Consider the following 16,355-nt stretch of genomic DNA (forward strand, 5'->3'; position numbering starts at 1 on the left):
CTTTTTACTATTGAGGCTGCCTATGCAGCATCAAGAGTAAAAGGTCTAATGTTAAAAATAATTTAAAAAAATAAAAAATCATTATATACTCACCGTCCGTCGGCCCCCGGTGACCGGTCCATGCATTGCGGTCTCGTGAGATAATGACACGGCAGTCTCGCGAGACCACTACGTCATCATCTCGCGAGACCGCAATACACGTGCGACCAATCAGCGACATTGCAGCGGGATTTAAATCCCGCTTCGCTGATTGGTCTCACCCAGCCGACCTTGGCGTGGGATTTAAATCTAGCTTCGCTGATTGGTAGCGCCCAGCCGGCGCGACCAATAAGCGACATTGCCGTGGGATTTAAATCTCGCTTCGCTGATTGCTCGCTCCAAGCCGGCGCGACCAATCAGCGACATTGGCGCGGGATTTAAATCCCGCTTCGCTGATTGCTCACGCCCAGCCAGCGTGCCCAATAAGCGACATTGGCGCGGAATTTAAATCCCGCTTCGCTGATTGGTCTTGCCCAGCTGACATTGGCGTGGGATATAAATCTCGCTTCGCTGATTGGTAGCGCCCAGCCGGCGCAACCAATCAGCGACATTGCCTCGGGATTTAAATCCCACTTCGCTGATTGCTTGGTCCCAGCCGGCGCGACCAATCAGCGACATTGGCGCGGGATTTAAATCCCGCCTTCCTGATTGGTCTTGCCCAGCCGGCACAACCAATCAGCGACATTGCCGCGGGATTTAAATCCCGCTTCGCTGATTGATAGCGCCCAGCCGGCGCGCGCGACCAATCAGCGAAATTGGCACGGGAGTTAAATCCCGCTTCGCTGATTGGTAGCGCCCAGCCGGCGCACGCAACCAATCAGCGACATTGGCGTGGGATTTAAATCCCGCTTCACTGATTGGTTGCGCCCAGCCGACATTGGCGCTGGATTTAAATCCTGCTTCGCTGATTGGTCGCGCCCAGCGAGCGCGACCAATCAGCGACATTGCCGCGGGACTTTTTACTATTGAGGCTGCTCATGCAGCCTCAATAGTAAACAGATGTAATGTTAAAAATAATAAAAAAAACAAAAAACCTGCTCTTCTCACCTTCCATAGTCCGACGATGCGCTCACGCCGGCCACCATCTGCCGTTCCCAGAGATGCATTGCGAAATTACCCAGAAGACTTAGCGGTCTCGCGAGACTGCTAATTCATCTGGGTAATTTCATAATGCATCCTGGGAACGGAAGATGGCGGCAGCCGCGCTTCTCGGCACAGCTTCGCTGGATCTCAAGGGGTGAGTATATAACTATTTGTTATTTACATTTTTTTTTAACAGGGATATGGTGCCCACACTGCTAAATACTGCGTGGGCTGTGTTATATACTACATGGCTGCTATATACTACATGGGCAGTGTTTTATACTCTGTGGGCTGTGTAATATACTGCGTGGGCTGTGCTATATACTACGTGCCCTGTGTTATATACTGTGTGGGCAGTGTTATATACCGCGTGGCTGCTATATACTACATGGGCAGTGTTATATACTCCATGGGCTGTGTGATATACTGCGTGGGCTGTGCTATATACTACGTGCCCTGTGTTATATACTGCGTGGGCTGTGTTATACACCGCGTGGCTGCTATGTACTACATGGGCAGTGTTATATACTCCATGGGCTGTGTGATATACTGCGTGGGCTGTGCTATATACTACGCCACCTGTGTTATATACTGTGTGGCTGCTATACACTGCGTGGGCTGTTATATAGTATGTGGGCTATGTTATATACTGCGTGGGCTGTGTTATATACTGCGTGGGCAGTGTTATATACTGCATGGGTTGTGTTATATAGTATGTGGGCTGTGTTATATAGTACGTGGGCTGTGTTATATACTGCGTGTGCTGTGCTATATACTACATCGCCTGTGTAATATACTGTGTGGCTGCTATATACTGCGTGGGCTGTGTTATATAGTATGTGGGCTGTGTTATATACTACGTGGGCTGTGTTATATATTCTGTGGGCTGTGTTATATACTTCGTGGGCTGTGTGATATACTGCGTGGGCTGTGTTATATACTACGTGGCCTGTGTTATATACTGCGTGGCTGCTATAAACTGCATGGGCTGTGTTATATAGTACGTGGGCTGTGTTATATACTCCGTGGGCTGTGTGATATACTGTGTGGCCTGTGTTATATACTACGTGATCTGTGTTATATACTGCGTGGCTGCTATATACCGCATGGCCTGTGTTATATACTATTTGGGCTGTGTTATATACTGCGTGGACACTTTTATATACTGCGTGGCCTATATTAACGCATCGGGTATTCTACAATATGTATGTATGTATATAGCAGCCACATAGTATATAGCACAGGCCACGTAATATTTGCTATATACTACGTGGCATGTGCTATATACTATGTGGCTGCTATATACATACATACATACATATTCTATACCCGATGCATTAGATTCGGGCCACCATCTAGTAGACTATAAGTAAAAATATACAACATATATATGAAATGAAGTTTGACAGCCGTCCTAGAAACTTAAATTATTTATCTAGAAGATGCTTACTCAAACCAGCAAAGCAATGGTAACCAAGCAAGCAACTCACTGAACACAAAGTCAATGTCAAGGTAATGGATGTCATGAGAGTGTGGCAGAATCATAGAAAAGACAGTTTACTAAGTGACTTACCGAGTTTGACAAGTTACTCAGTGAAATGGTTAAATCTTGTGTATATCACGTATATTCAGATCCTATAACTTCATACATAAATGACAGTAGGAAAGGCTTGAACATAAATATTTCCTTCTCTGCCATTTGGAATTATAAACCAGAGTTTTTCAACATTTTTTAGCTTTAAGCCCATTTGGAAATGTAACAGATAATGATAAGCCACAGATGTTTCAATAATATTGTAAAATGCTTTACAAAAACTATCTAAATGAAGAGTTTCCTAACTTGGTTCTTCAATATGATCTTAAATTAGTTTGGTTGCCAATCCAAAAGAAAATGTAAAATGTCAGTAGCTTGTTTTATCTTACAGTCCTACCTGTAGCTCAGTATATTGCTTTTTGCTCAGGTAAAATATTATCTCTCAAATTGTGCCACATCCACAAATTGTGTTATTGCTACAGATTTCAGTATGATTGCTGATTCTTTGCCTTTCTCATTGAATTCAATTAAAAGGTTGCTGCTCTTCTGTTTGAGCCTCTATAGTGGTAACTACGGCAGTTGCAGAAGGAGCTTAGCATGCAGGTTATCTAAAAAAAATGAATAGAAATGTTATAAACTTCACTGTAGATATGAGAAATTTCTGAGCAAATTTTATGTGATGGGGAGCAGATAACTTACTATTGCTCTTGAAGAAATCACTGCCCTGGAATCAATGCCTATCTTAGATCTTTGAAAATTAGAACAATTCACAACATGGTTCTCTTCATTAAAATTTTAAGTCCCGAAAGCTTAGAATGGTGTAAAATAACAAAATAAGTAGTAGCCAACTTACTAATCTTCCTCTGCTCTTCCTTCCTACTACTCTTTTTGATCTGCTGGTCTGTTTCCTGGCCTCCAGTTAAGGTAATTTCACGTAGACTTGTAACCGCTAACTCTAACCCAAGGAACCAGGTGAGTGGCGGCATGGGAGCAGGAATAGTATGGTATTACTCAATTTGTTATTTTATACCATTTTAGGCTATTTGAAAAAAATTAAATGACTAAAAACACAATACAAACTCTTCCAAAACATTAACAATATTTTTAAACAACTATAGTCCTGATAAGTAGCAAGCTCAGGAGGTGGGGCTGCTTTACCACAAGTGGAAGACATCTTCAACATCTAGAGTCTGATTTCCATCGTCACACCGAGGATCAAGGCACAGATCCTGCCCTTTGCTTACTTGAGCTGGCTTTAATATTTTTAGTTTGACATCCACTGCTGCAATTAGGATGGAAGATCAATCATGACATTTAACTAGTGACGAGTGAGTATACTCGTTGCTCGGGTTTTCCTGGGCACGCTCGGGTGACCACCCAGTATTTGTTATTGCTCAGAGATATAGTTTTCATCACCTCAGTTGCATGATTTATGGCTTCCAGATAAGCTGAATACATGTGGGAATTCTACAACAAACAGGTCACCCGAGAGAAAACCCGAGCAACGAGTACACTCGCTCATCACTACCGCTATCACCTTACTTTCCTTCATCCAGTACCTCTAACACCTTACTTTCCTTCATCCAGTGATACCATCATCTGCTGCCATTTGGTTGCTAAGACGACTTATTAAAGGGAATCTGTCAGTATGATCAGACCTCCTAAGCCATCTATATGGGCATGCAGTCATAGGAAGCTGAATAAAATTATATTTTGATATCTGCATTATCTGATGTCTTACTCCTGAGAAATCCATGTTTATCTTATATGTAAATGAGATGTTCAGGACTATGGGAGTTGCCTGTGAGATATGTAATGGCTGCTCTCTGCTCTCCTGATCTCACTCCAGAGCTGTGTGATTATACCTGACACATCTGTAAGTTCCTCTCAGGACTTCAGCTTCGATCTCACAGACAGACAAGGTTGCAATTTTGTTGCAATACATCAGAGCTTTGAGAGCTGCTAGAGCTGCTAATATGTTTGTAAGGGGTCAAAATTCAGTTCTACTGTTTTGTGTTAGTTACATGTCTCACACTGGTAACAACCCATTTCTTTTATAATAAGCTCTAGAGGCAGATTCTCATGCAAATCAATTTCCTGCCAGTAGCATGAAAAGCCCAATTACATATAAGAAAAACATGGATTTCTCTGGAATAAGACATTAGATCCTCAATAGCAAGGTATCATTTTACTCAGAGTTTTATGACCTAGCAAAAGCAAAGTTTTAACCTGTGGTTGCAGGTATGGCATAAATCTATTATGGAGGGAAGCACTCAGATTTGTAAAATTGAACAGTTCTAGAGCAAGCTGTATCTTCCAGCACTGAACAATGATTGTAATTCAGAATCTGCATTTATTAGATGAGTCACGCCCAAATACCTCCCCTTGATGACATCAGATTGGGGCTGATCAATGGGATGTGGCTAGGTCCAAAAAAATTGTTGAATACAAATTCTTGAGAATATCTACCCTTCTGGAAGTCCCAGGCGGAAGATATTAATGCCATATTTCAAATAATGAGTTTGGTTTACTATAGATACTATAGGAAACATGACATATCCAGTTTTGTCCATCTAGCTGATATTAATTTGGGTCTGAATCTATTGTATGAATATCTTATCTCACTCAGTATTGGAATGGCACTCAGACCATGACTCAGATTAACTTGGGTAACTGAAATCAATCAGCATTCACTGGAATGGGTACAATGACCTTGGGTGTATACTTTTGGAATCTTAAAATGCTATTCTGGGTTATGGAGAGCGCAGGCAGAAATATATACAGCAGTGTGGTTAAACCCAGGAACTAACAAAAGGAAGAGGGTCATTTCCTTCTTCATAGTTTATTATTTTGATTCTAGATATTATACTTTGTTTGAGAACTTATTACATTTTCAAATGTAACAGTACTATTACAGTGCTAATTGGTATTTATTATATACTAGATGGCAGCCCGATTCTAAAGAATCGGGAGTCTAGAATCCATATATACTTTATTTATTCAAATGTAAGAATAATACAATTAATAAATAATAGTAAGAAAGAACAAAAAATGGCTGCACTCACCAGCTCTTGACAATTCTTGTTATTTAAGGTACAGTTACACAGGATCCATGAACATGCTTATGAGGGGAGGGATGAAAGACATCAGACGACAACTTTGCGTGTTGTGGCAAATGCCACAACAACGGTTCTTTGCTTAAGAACAATAATGTAAATAATAAATAATATGTCGGCGTCTTTTTGCTCTGCATTATTAGTATACTTTCTATCAGACCTAATCTTACGTGCGCCATCAGCAGCTTTGGGCTCTGTGTCATTAGTATCCTTACTATTAGAGCTCATGTTGGCTAAGCTAAACAGCTTTAAGCGTGGTGGTGGCAAACAACAGGTTAATAAGAGGCAGTGTCAGGTAGTAGGAAAATAGCCAGTTATTAATAGGCAATAGTTCTTTGCAGGAATGCAGATATTAATAAATAGGCAGTTTATATTGCAGAGAAATTGCTGGGCAATAATGGACAATGTCCTTATGTGGCAAATAATAGAGCAATATACCCAATGTGGCAAAGAAGAGGTTAATAAACGGCAGTCTCTCAGTATAACAGTCAGTGAATAATAGGCAGTATATGGAGAAAACACCAAACAAAAGTTCAAAATTGGTGTGAAAATGTCACTGAACCACTTCACAACTAAATATATATAGTTTTGGTAAATGGTATTATCATTTTTTTGACGAAATTCGGCAGGAGCTTGAAGAGCAACGTCACTGGGCCCGCCTCCACGCAGTAGAAACTTGCTGTGAGGTAAAAATTCAAAAATCACACCAAAATGGCGGGCGGAGTGTGTCACAGTACGGCACGTTTCTGATTGGTCGCTCGCAGCAGGCGGCAACCAATCAGACACTGGACACTGTTGACATCACTTATCTCCGGACATTAGCTCCGGACATTAGCTCCGGACAGGAAGTTGGCACAAATTGCAGGAAGTAGTATTCTAGGCAATTATATATTAGATTTTATAACTACCAGTGTTCGCTGGTTTATGTACTGCATTTTATTGTATTTATAACTATAACATTACTGTTCAATTGTGTGGTTAATAAATTGTTACTTGAGCAACAGACACCCTTGATATTTTCAAAATAGTAAAAGAACAGGGCTCCATCTGGGTTTAGTAGTCCATGCTTGAAAAAGACCTATATGGTCGAAACGTTGCTTCACTATGGCAGAATAAACTTTTTCTCTTGAACTACTACACCCAGATGGAGCACTGTTCTTTTACTATTTTGATTGCTTGGACTATCCAGGAAAGTTCCCTGGATTTGGAATGGGCGCCCCAATAAGTGAGTGCTGTCAGCCTTTTCTTCTGGACCCTTGATATTTTCATCAATTGGGACTGGTCCATACAGATTCATAGCTGACCTTTGTGTTAGAATATTTAAATACAATTTATATCATCGTTTCAGGATATTGAAATTTTGGTCTTAATTGTTTTTAAACTTTGTAATGTCAAGTAATTGTTCATAATCTAATATATAATTGCCTAGAATACTACTTCCTGCAATTTGTGCCAACTTCCTGTCCGGAGCTAATGTCCGGAGATAATGTCCAGAGCTAATGTCCGGAGATAAGTGACGTCAACAGTGTCCAGTGTCTGATTGGTTGCCGCCTGCTGCGAGCGACCAATCAGAAACGTGCCGTACTGTGACACACTCCGCCCACCATTTTGGTGTGATTTTTGAATTTTTACCTCACAGCAAGTTTCTACTGCGTGGAGGCGGGCCCAGTGACGTTGCTCTTCAAGCTCCTGCCGAATTTCGTCAAAAAAATGATAATACCATTTACCAAAACTATATATATTTAGTTGTGAAGTGGTTCAGTGACATTTTCACACCAATTTTGAACTTTTGTTTGGTGTTTTCTCCATATACTGCCTATTATTCACTGACTGTTATACTGAGAGACTGCCGTTTATTAACCTCTTCTTTGCCACATTGGGTATATTGCTCTATTATTTGCCACATAAGGACATTGTCCATTATTGCCCAGCAATTTCTCTGCAATATAAACTGCCAATTTATTAATATCTGCATTCCTGCAAAGAACTATTGCCTATTATTAACTGGGTATTTTCCTACTACCTGACATTGTTCTTAAGCAAAGAACCGTTGTTGTGGCATTTGCCACAACACGCAAAGTTGTCGTCTGATGTCTTTCATCCCTCCCCTCATAAGCATGTTCATGGATCCTGTGTAACTGTACCTTAAATAACAAGAATTGTCAAGAGCTGGTGAGTGCAGCCATTTTTTGTTCTTTCTTACTATTATTTATTAATTGTATTATTCTTACATTTGAATAAATAAAGTATATATGGATTCTAGACTCCCGATTCTTTAGAATCGGGCTGCCATCTAGTAATTAATAATGGAATCTATATTTTATATAGGTGTGCACACTGCCATATGTATTGTCTTCCTCTCATTTTTGCTACTAATATATAAATTCTAGAATAGCACCCTAACTTGATTTGTGCATCATAAGAACGTCATTTCCACAGTGAAGCATTGTGGTGGCAGCATTTTGCTTTGAGTTTTTTTGGCTGCTTTGGTCAACATGGAGGAAATAATGATCAGTTCAAAATATCAGTCAATTTTGCAACATACGTTCAGGCCTCTGCTAAAACGCTAAAGATGAAAAGGAATTTCACCTTTCAGCATGACAACCACCCAAAGTACACATCCAAATCAACAAAAAAGAATGGCTTCTCCAAAAGAAGGTTTTGAATGGCACAGCCAGAGCCCATATCTGAATCCAATTAAGAAACTGTGCATTGACCTGAAGAGGGCTGTACACAGGAGGTGAGTTTGCAATCTGACAGATTTGGAGTGAGAAAAAGTGGGCAAAGATTGCCAATTCTGGATTCTGATAAACTCCCACCCATAAAGATTGAAAGCTTGTCATAAATTCAAAGTGTACTTCGGGCAAAGTTTTGTTTTAATGGTGTACATATGTATGCAACTGCATTATTTTGGTTATTTACTTATTTTTCCACACAAAAATATCTTATTTTCAATTGAATTAGGGTTGACATTAAAGGTGGAAAAAGTTCTGAAATAATTCTTCTTGGTGTTTTTTTTTTTTATAAATAACAAATCTTGGCATTTTAGGAGGAGAGTGTAGATTTTTATATCCACTGTATTCGGTATTGACTCATCTATAGACATCTGTCTTATCAACATTATCAAAATATGAAATTAATTATTTTATATGGTGAAGAGAAAGAAAAATTGAACTGACAGAAATGTACTGTTTCTCTTAACTTACAAAAGTGCGATAAAAAGTGATAGATATGTCATATGTACCATAGCCGTAGTTGGTATAAACAAAAACAGCATCTTATCACTCAAGAAAACAAGCCATCACGCAGCTCCACGGAAGGAAAAAGAAAAATATTACAGGTCTCAAGGAATGTCAAAGCAAACTTTAAAAAAAAGTCTTTGAAAGTTTGGTATTGGCTTAATCGCATTGACCTGAAAAATCGTATTTACTGGTAATTTTTTTACCATATAATGCATACCATCAAAGCTAAACCCAAAAGATAACAATGAAATTGTGTTTATTCATATTGAGCTGCGGGGAGGGACACCATTTCAATTTTCACCTCAGTAGGAAAGCTAGAATTGTCCCTGACCCCATAGCTCAATAAATTTACCTTGAAAAAAATAAAAAGTAATAGTCACTTTTTGACAGTCATCACCTTGCCCAGACAGATTTCCGCTAAGTCATTTCAGTCCAGTCTTTGTTCACAGACCATTATTCTCATTTATGCTGCAGATCCTGCTAGGTGTTTGGTCCTTCTGGCACACATCTTGATAACGCAAGTCAAAATGTCACGTGAGGACTAGTTAGCTGCATGACTAGTTAGCCACTAGTTGTTCACATGAGAAATAGTTAATATAGGCCACATGCAACATCATAATATGCTTCAGGCGGTAACATAATAACAACATGAAACTTTGTGGGTGTCTTAGGTGCCCAATTCTGCAGTGTGAATGAAGACTGGGCTGGAGCAACCAGTCAAGGATCCACTAGGGCAAAGTTTGAGCTAGGGAGAGGTTCATTTTGCTGGGTAAATTGCAAAACAATTTAGATTGTGGCAAATCCAATTTTTTTGCGTAGAAAATTTGAGATTTTGAAGAAAATTTGTTAATCTATTATATCAGGTCTTCAAAGGGAAATGATCAAAATCTAACCTAGAACACCGAGTCTGGCAGGACATTTATACAGAGAATATTTTTTTGAATGGTTCAGCTGAATGTACTTTTTTAAGTGCCTGTTCAGGAAATCATTCAAGACAAGAACAATGATGTGTTGAGTTGTCTGCTTCATTTTTATACTAAAGCATTGAGGTGTATCTGCAAATTCATTTGGTAAGATTAAGGAAACAGCAGTTTACTGTATTTTGATGAACAATTATTCTGTAAATGGACTTTAATTTAATCTTAGCTTGAATGGGTAACACTATCCTATGCTGTAGGGGTAAATGATTCAGTGCTGGTAAGCAAGATGACCTCTAAAAGTATACAGACATTTCTCCCAGCATCTCTCATTATTGCACTCGTACCTTCCTTTATCACCATCTCCAGACAATACTATTATTTTAAAATAAAATGTGATATAAAATAAGCATGAGTAAGTTTACTTTTTATGTTCATCTGACTCATTTCAAAGTACCTATTGTAAATAAGGAAATTTCTGGTTAAAATCGAGAATTTCACCTTTATAACCAAGTAGTCTACAAAGGAACATAAATTCAGTCTATCTCAGCTGAAAATATACATTCTGACATTCTATATTTGTTTTTTGGCACCAGAATTAAGCAATTACTGCATCTTATTCACACAAATAGAATTTAATGGGCAACGGAAAGGTGAATGCAGGCAAAATAGTGACTTCTTGCTACATATCATTAAATCTATTTTTTAGCTATGCAGTCATTTATGAGTATCATCTTTTGTTTTAATGGTGATAACATTTTCATAATAGAGACTGCTGTACATCTATAGTCTTAAAAAGTCTAGTTTTAAAAAAGTTTTGTTAATTCTGATAAAAAAAAGCAAAAATGCAGCAAGTTTCTTTCTGTACAAATATGCACTTTTCTGGCATTTCTTAGTACGCCATTTTTTGACGGGTTGAATTTTGTAAAAAAAAAATATCCAGCATTTAAATGTGTTTTTGCACCTAGTCCATTTAGACATTTATTCACACCATCTTTTCTTTGAGCTGAACATTACATTCATGTAGTTCCCCTGGCTTGGTGTCCATTGGCCGGGTCTAAGTCCTTCACAGCCCCTATTCACATTTTACGTCACTTGATATATGGTAAGGTTGTAATACCAGAGGTTAGGCACATTGCAAATAGGCTCACCTTGACATGGTGGGACGGCTGTTGCTTTTTTTTATTAAACTTATGTCATCTATGTACCCTTTATTATTTTCATGCACTATTTATTTACTGCAAGGTATTTGCTCATTTTATTTTTATCTTTGGTTTTGTCTCTTTAGTGGTCAATGTGAACATGCACCTACAACCTGTATGCACACCAACCTATATTTCCGTTCATCTCTTTAATTTTCTTTAACCATTCACACATTAGAGGCTTCCATCTTCATCAATGGCACCTTTATCTGTTCTGCCCTTTAGTCCCTTGACAACTAAGACACAGCACTCTGGGCTAAAGGTACCGTCACACTTAGCGACGCTGCAGCGATACCGACAACGATCCGGATCGCTGCAGCGTCGCTGTTTGGTCGCTGGAGAGCTGTCACACAGACCGCTCTCCAGCGACCAACGATGCCGGTAACCAGGGTAAACATCGGGTAACTAAGCGCAGGGCCGCGCTTAGTAACCCGATGTTTACCCTGGTTACCATCCTAAAAGTAAAAAAAAACAAACACTACATACTTACCTACAGCCGTCTGTCCTCCAGCGCTGTGCTCTGCACTCCTCCTGTACTGTCTGTGTGAGCACAGCGGCCGGAAAGCAGAGCGGTGACGTCACCGCTCTGCTTTCCGGCTGACCGACGCTCACAGCCAGTACAGGAGGAGTGCAGAGCACAGCGCTGGAGGACAGACGGCTGTAGGTAAGTATGTAGTGTTTTTTTTTTTTTACTTTTAGGATGGTAACCAGGGTAAACATCGGGTTACTAAGCGCGGCCCTGTGCTTAGTTACCCGATGTTTACCCTGGTTACCAGTGAAGACATCGCTGAATCGGTGTCACACACGCCTATTCAGCGATGTCTACGGGGAGTCCAGCGACCAAATAAAGTTCTGGACTTTCTTCCCCGACCAGCGACAGCACAGCAGGGGCCTGATCGCTGCTGCCTGTCACACTGGACGATATCGCTAGCGAGGACGCTGCAACGTCACGGATCGCTAGTGATATCGTCTAGTGTGACGGTACCTTAAGGAAAGTATTATCTTTTTAAAGATGAGTAATTGGATCAGTAATCAGTCAGCATTTGTTCTTGGATGGCATGGGACTGGTGGAGAGGGTGGACATGATTCAAATGACTAGCTGTGTTGATGGCTCGGTCAGCTGTGGTGGTAGTTCCCTTGCAGTGACATCTAAGGTGATAGTGAAACTCTGAGTCAAGGACAATCTAAAGATGGGAATAAGGTGAGGGAAGAGGTGGCAAGGAGTTAAGGACATTTTCCACACTAAGGTAGCTGTCAGGCATGATGATGTTTGCATGGTGGACAAGACCTTGGATGCCGATCAAAGTGCCAAGAAGTTGTTATGAGAGAACACACTCTTTGTGACTGCAGATTTATGGTTTGTGACAGTATGCTATGCACACACTGTTATGATTCCTCTGTATTCCCAGTGTATTTGCATCTCTGCGATCATGCACTGACTAAAGCCTCAGTCACTTTTCTCAATGTGTAGCTGAGAGAATGAGAATTTAGTTGGCAAGTAACAGTCCACTTGTGTTGGACTCACAGTGAATCAGGACTGTGCACAAAATGTACCTTACCTATATGGCTAGGTTTGTTTTAGTCCCTTCTTTGTGCAGTTTCAGATCTTTGGTGAATAGTACCCTGAATGGTAATTTTCATATAACAGTCATCTGTTAGATTTCTTTTTGGGTTGCTGATGTTCCATGGCTAAGAGTTTATGTGTGTCATATATTTTAAACTGACAAGCTTTCCAACCAGAAGACAGTTTAGAAAACCATCTTTTTTGGCATCATTTTCAGTCAATTTTTTAAGTGCTTTTATTTTTAACCTGTGTATATAAATTGTAAGCCTCTTGCAAGCAGAAGCTGCCTGAACCAGTAACAATTTTGAACTGCTTTGTCGCTTTGGTAACCTAGAGTTGACAAAAGAAGATCAAAACATTAAATATATGCACAGCAAGTTGTTTTTTACATTGCAATGCACTATGGTAAGTTTTTTAGCACTTTTTCAGGTGGTTACAGAGCAGAATGCATCTGAAAAAGAAGTCATAAGCAGTAAGCACATACCCTAAGACAGCTAGTTATTTGGTTATTACAGTGTTATATTGCTGAAATCTGCCCACCTATAGGATTTTGCTGTAAATGGCAGCTCAAATAATCTGTAATTGAACAAGAGTATCTGATCTCATCATCACCCAGCAGTTGTCTTTTTAAAGTTTTGTTACCTCTACTTCCTTTACGAAGCAGCCAGAGATAAACACAATAAAGATGGGACCCTACTCATGGGCCACTGTTGTCTGCTTGCCCCACAGACTAAAATTAGCCAGCTAGCCCCTGGTGTATACACACAGCTCTGCTACATAAACACACACACACAGCTCTGCTATACACACACACCTCTACCATGCACACACTCATCTTTGCTATACCCACACTCATCTCTATTACACACTCACATGCACACGCAGCTGTGCCATACAAACGCTCAGTACTGTTATATACTGAAGTTTGCCACATGCTCAGGCTTGCCCCAACCCACACACACTAACACTTGGCCATTGTACGAATCATATACATAGCAGCCGTTGCAGCCACACCGGCTGCACGTGCGGTATGTCCGTCCCTGGGAAGATGAGTATGTAAACAAACTGGATGCAGGCAATGAAGTGAAATAAATGAAGGACTAAAAGTAGAAACAAAAAAAAAGTATAGGTGTGTTTTAAATTACAATGCAACACAGATTAGTTTAACTCTAGCATGCCCCCATGCTTACTTTTTTGCTATTATCTGCAAAATTACTTAAGTTAGAATTTTGAAACTCCAGGTAATTCTCAAGTATGTCGTTGTTGCTAATATCCAGTTGTTCCTATATTTTTTTTCATAGACATTTCGGTGTAACAATGCTTTTTTGGTGAAAACCACATCTGTATGGATTGGGGGCCTTTTAGGCCCCATATATTTTTTATCATGTTCTCAGTAGTGTTTTTGTGTCTCAAGTTACTTTATTTGTACTCAGTAATGCTGGTGGAGGGGCCAGGGTATGGATAATGCCATATGAGGATGTCATGTGTTTTTTGGAGGGAGAGATAAGGCCGTGACATCATCTCAGGTCCTTCTGAACACAGTAATGAACTGTGTAGAGAGTTATGAGGACAGAGTATACACTGTGAGCTAATTGTGAAGGACCTGAGACAGGATAAGATGTTGAGAGGAAGTCTGATTCAGTTTCTGTTTCTCTGATTCTAAGAAGCCTGCAAAGGGTAAAGCTATTGAGCTACAGACATTCAGAGAATTGTACAACACCTATAAGAAAGTATAAAAGGTAAGAGGTGCTGAGGGTGAGAGGAGGAAGGGGGCACTTTACACTTACAGTGTGTCACACACAAGCAAAGAGTGGACAACCATTATTGTGTTCATTGTTTTGTCTTTTAATTTGCTAACATCTAGTCAGCAATGGCACAGTCTTCCTCCAAGCATCTGAGTGACCAAGAGAAGCAATTGTGTTTCAAAGTGATGATGAAAGTGAACTATCTTCTCCGATGATGAGTACCTGCCACCAGAGAATCAAACATCATCAAGTGATTCTTCTGATAATGAACAAGTGAATACAGTGGATTCTCAAGAGGTGATAAGTATAACATCCAAAACTAATGTTTTTTGGGACAGTAATCCTACATTAGTCGGACGTACTGCAATCCATAATATTGTGAGACAGGCTCAAGGAGCTGTGGGAAGTCCCAGTTACTTTTCCCCTAAAGTCGTATTCTGTTTTTTTTTTCTGACAATATTGCAGAAGAGGTCCTTTTATCTTCAAACCTAGAAGGAAGACACATCGTGTTAGGGCTAGCGGAACGCACCAAATAATAAGATAGATTAAGGTGCGTTCGCAGCCCGGGGTCCACCGTGCAGAGATGGAACCTGCTGCCATGTAATGACGGACTATATGGCGGTACAATGTGAATACACACACGGGTTAACTTCACCCTGTGTGAAGGAAGCGAACCCTGTTAAGTCACAGGGCTCCAGTACCACACACAAGAGCGCAAGCCAGGAGTCACCAAGCTCAGTCCCAAGACTTGGGATCCGAGTCCGACTAGACTACTTGCGCTCGACACCGCTAATGGGGTGTCAGAATAACCAAAGTAATAATAAAAGATACACGAGAGTGCATGCGGTGCCGCACTGGCGGACGCCACTATCCACCCAGGCTTGGGTCAGGAAAGCGCTGTGAAAGCACACGGCGCCGCACTGGCAGTCACAGCAATTAGATGCTGTATGGTGTGTAACGTGCTGGTAGCTAAGTCGGGCGCTAGATAGCAATCACCCACCTTCCACAAACAGTTATCCAATAGGGAGGGGATTTCAATGAACGACTTTCACTCACAACACACACACGTTTACAAATGTACACTAGCGCATGGCCGTGAGGTCATGCACAGCTTATATAGCTGCAGCACATTCAGGACCTTCCAATAAAGGACCAATGGAACCGCTGTAGCATCTGAGCATGTGACCCTCGATCTCCAATGGGAGATCTCACCCTGGGCATGCTCAGAAGGGAAAAAGCAGGACTTAGATCCCAAAAGCGTCTGCTCTCCGCTGCCCAGCACTGGCCTCAATGGCAGAAGCAGGCAAAGCAGCAGTAATCCTATGCACAGAGTGAGACTGAGCAAGACGCTTGGAGCAATGTCTCCGCTGAGCAGACTCCACTGCGGCTGGAGAAGAATGGGAGACCACAGCAGAGATGGTTCGAGATTACCCCTGTGCAGAGGCGGGAACTCGACACCTAACACATCGCTTCTGCAAAAAATAAGTCCTGGACAAATATCTAAAAAGAGGAACTTTATGCATACATTGAACTTTTACTGCTGGCAGGGAGTCAAAAATCGTATGATGTTCCAATAAGAGAATTATTTCTGGACCCACTTTCTGATCCACACTATAAGGAGCCAATGTCAGTGGACAGATATGAGAAAATTAGAAGACACATTCGATTTGATGATAAGCGAACACGTGCATTGAGGTTTGAAACAGAAAAATTAGCCCCTATCAGTTATATCTGGAACATATTTATCAAAATTTGCACCAAACTTTACAATCCTAGTACTAATGTTACAGTAGATGAGCAACTTGTACCGTTCAGAGGACGCTGCAAGTTCATACAATACATGCCCAGCAATTCAGCCAAATTTGAAATCAAAATTTTGGAATTTGATCATGTTTTAGATACTGGTTAAGTGA

This window comes from Ranitomeya imitator, chromosome 1 (assembly GCF_032444005.1).
Source record: "Ranitomeya imitator isolate aRanImi1 chromosome 1, aRanImi1.pri, whole genome shotgun sequence".
Classification (NCBI taxonomy): Eukaryota; Metazoa; Chordata; class Amphibia; order Anura; family Dendrobatidae; genus Ranitomeya; species Ranitomeya imitator.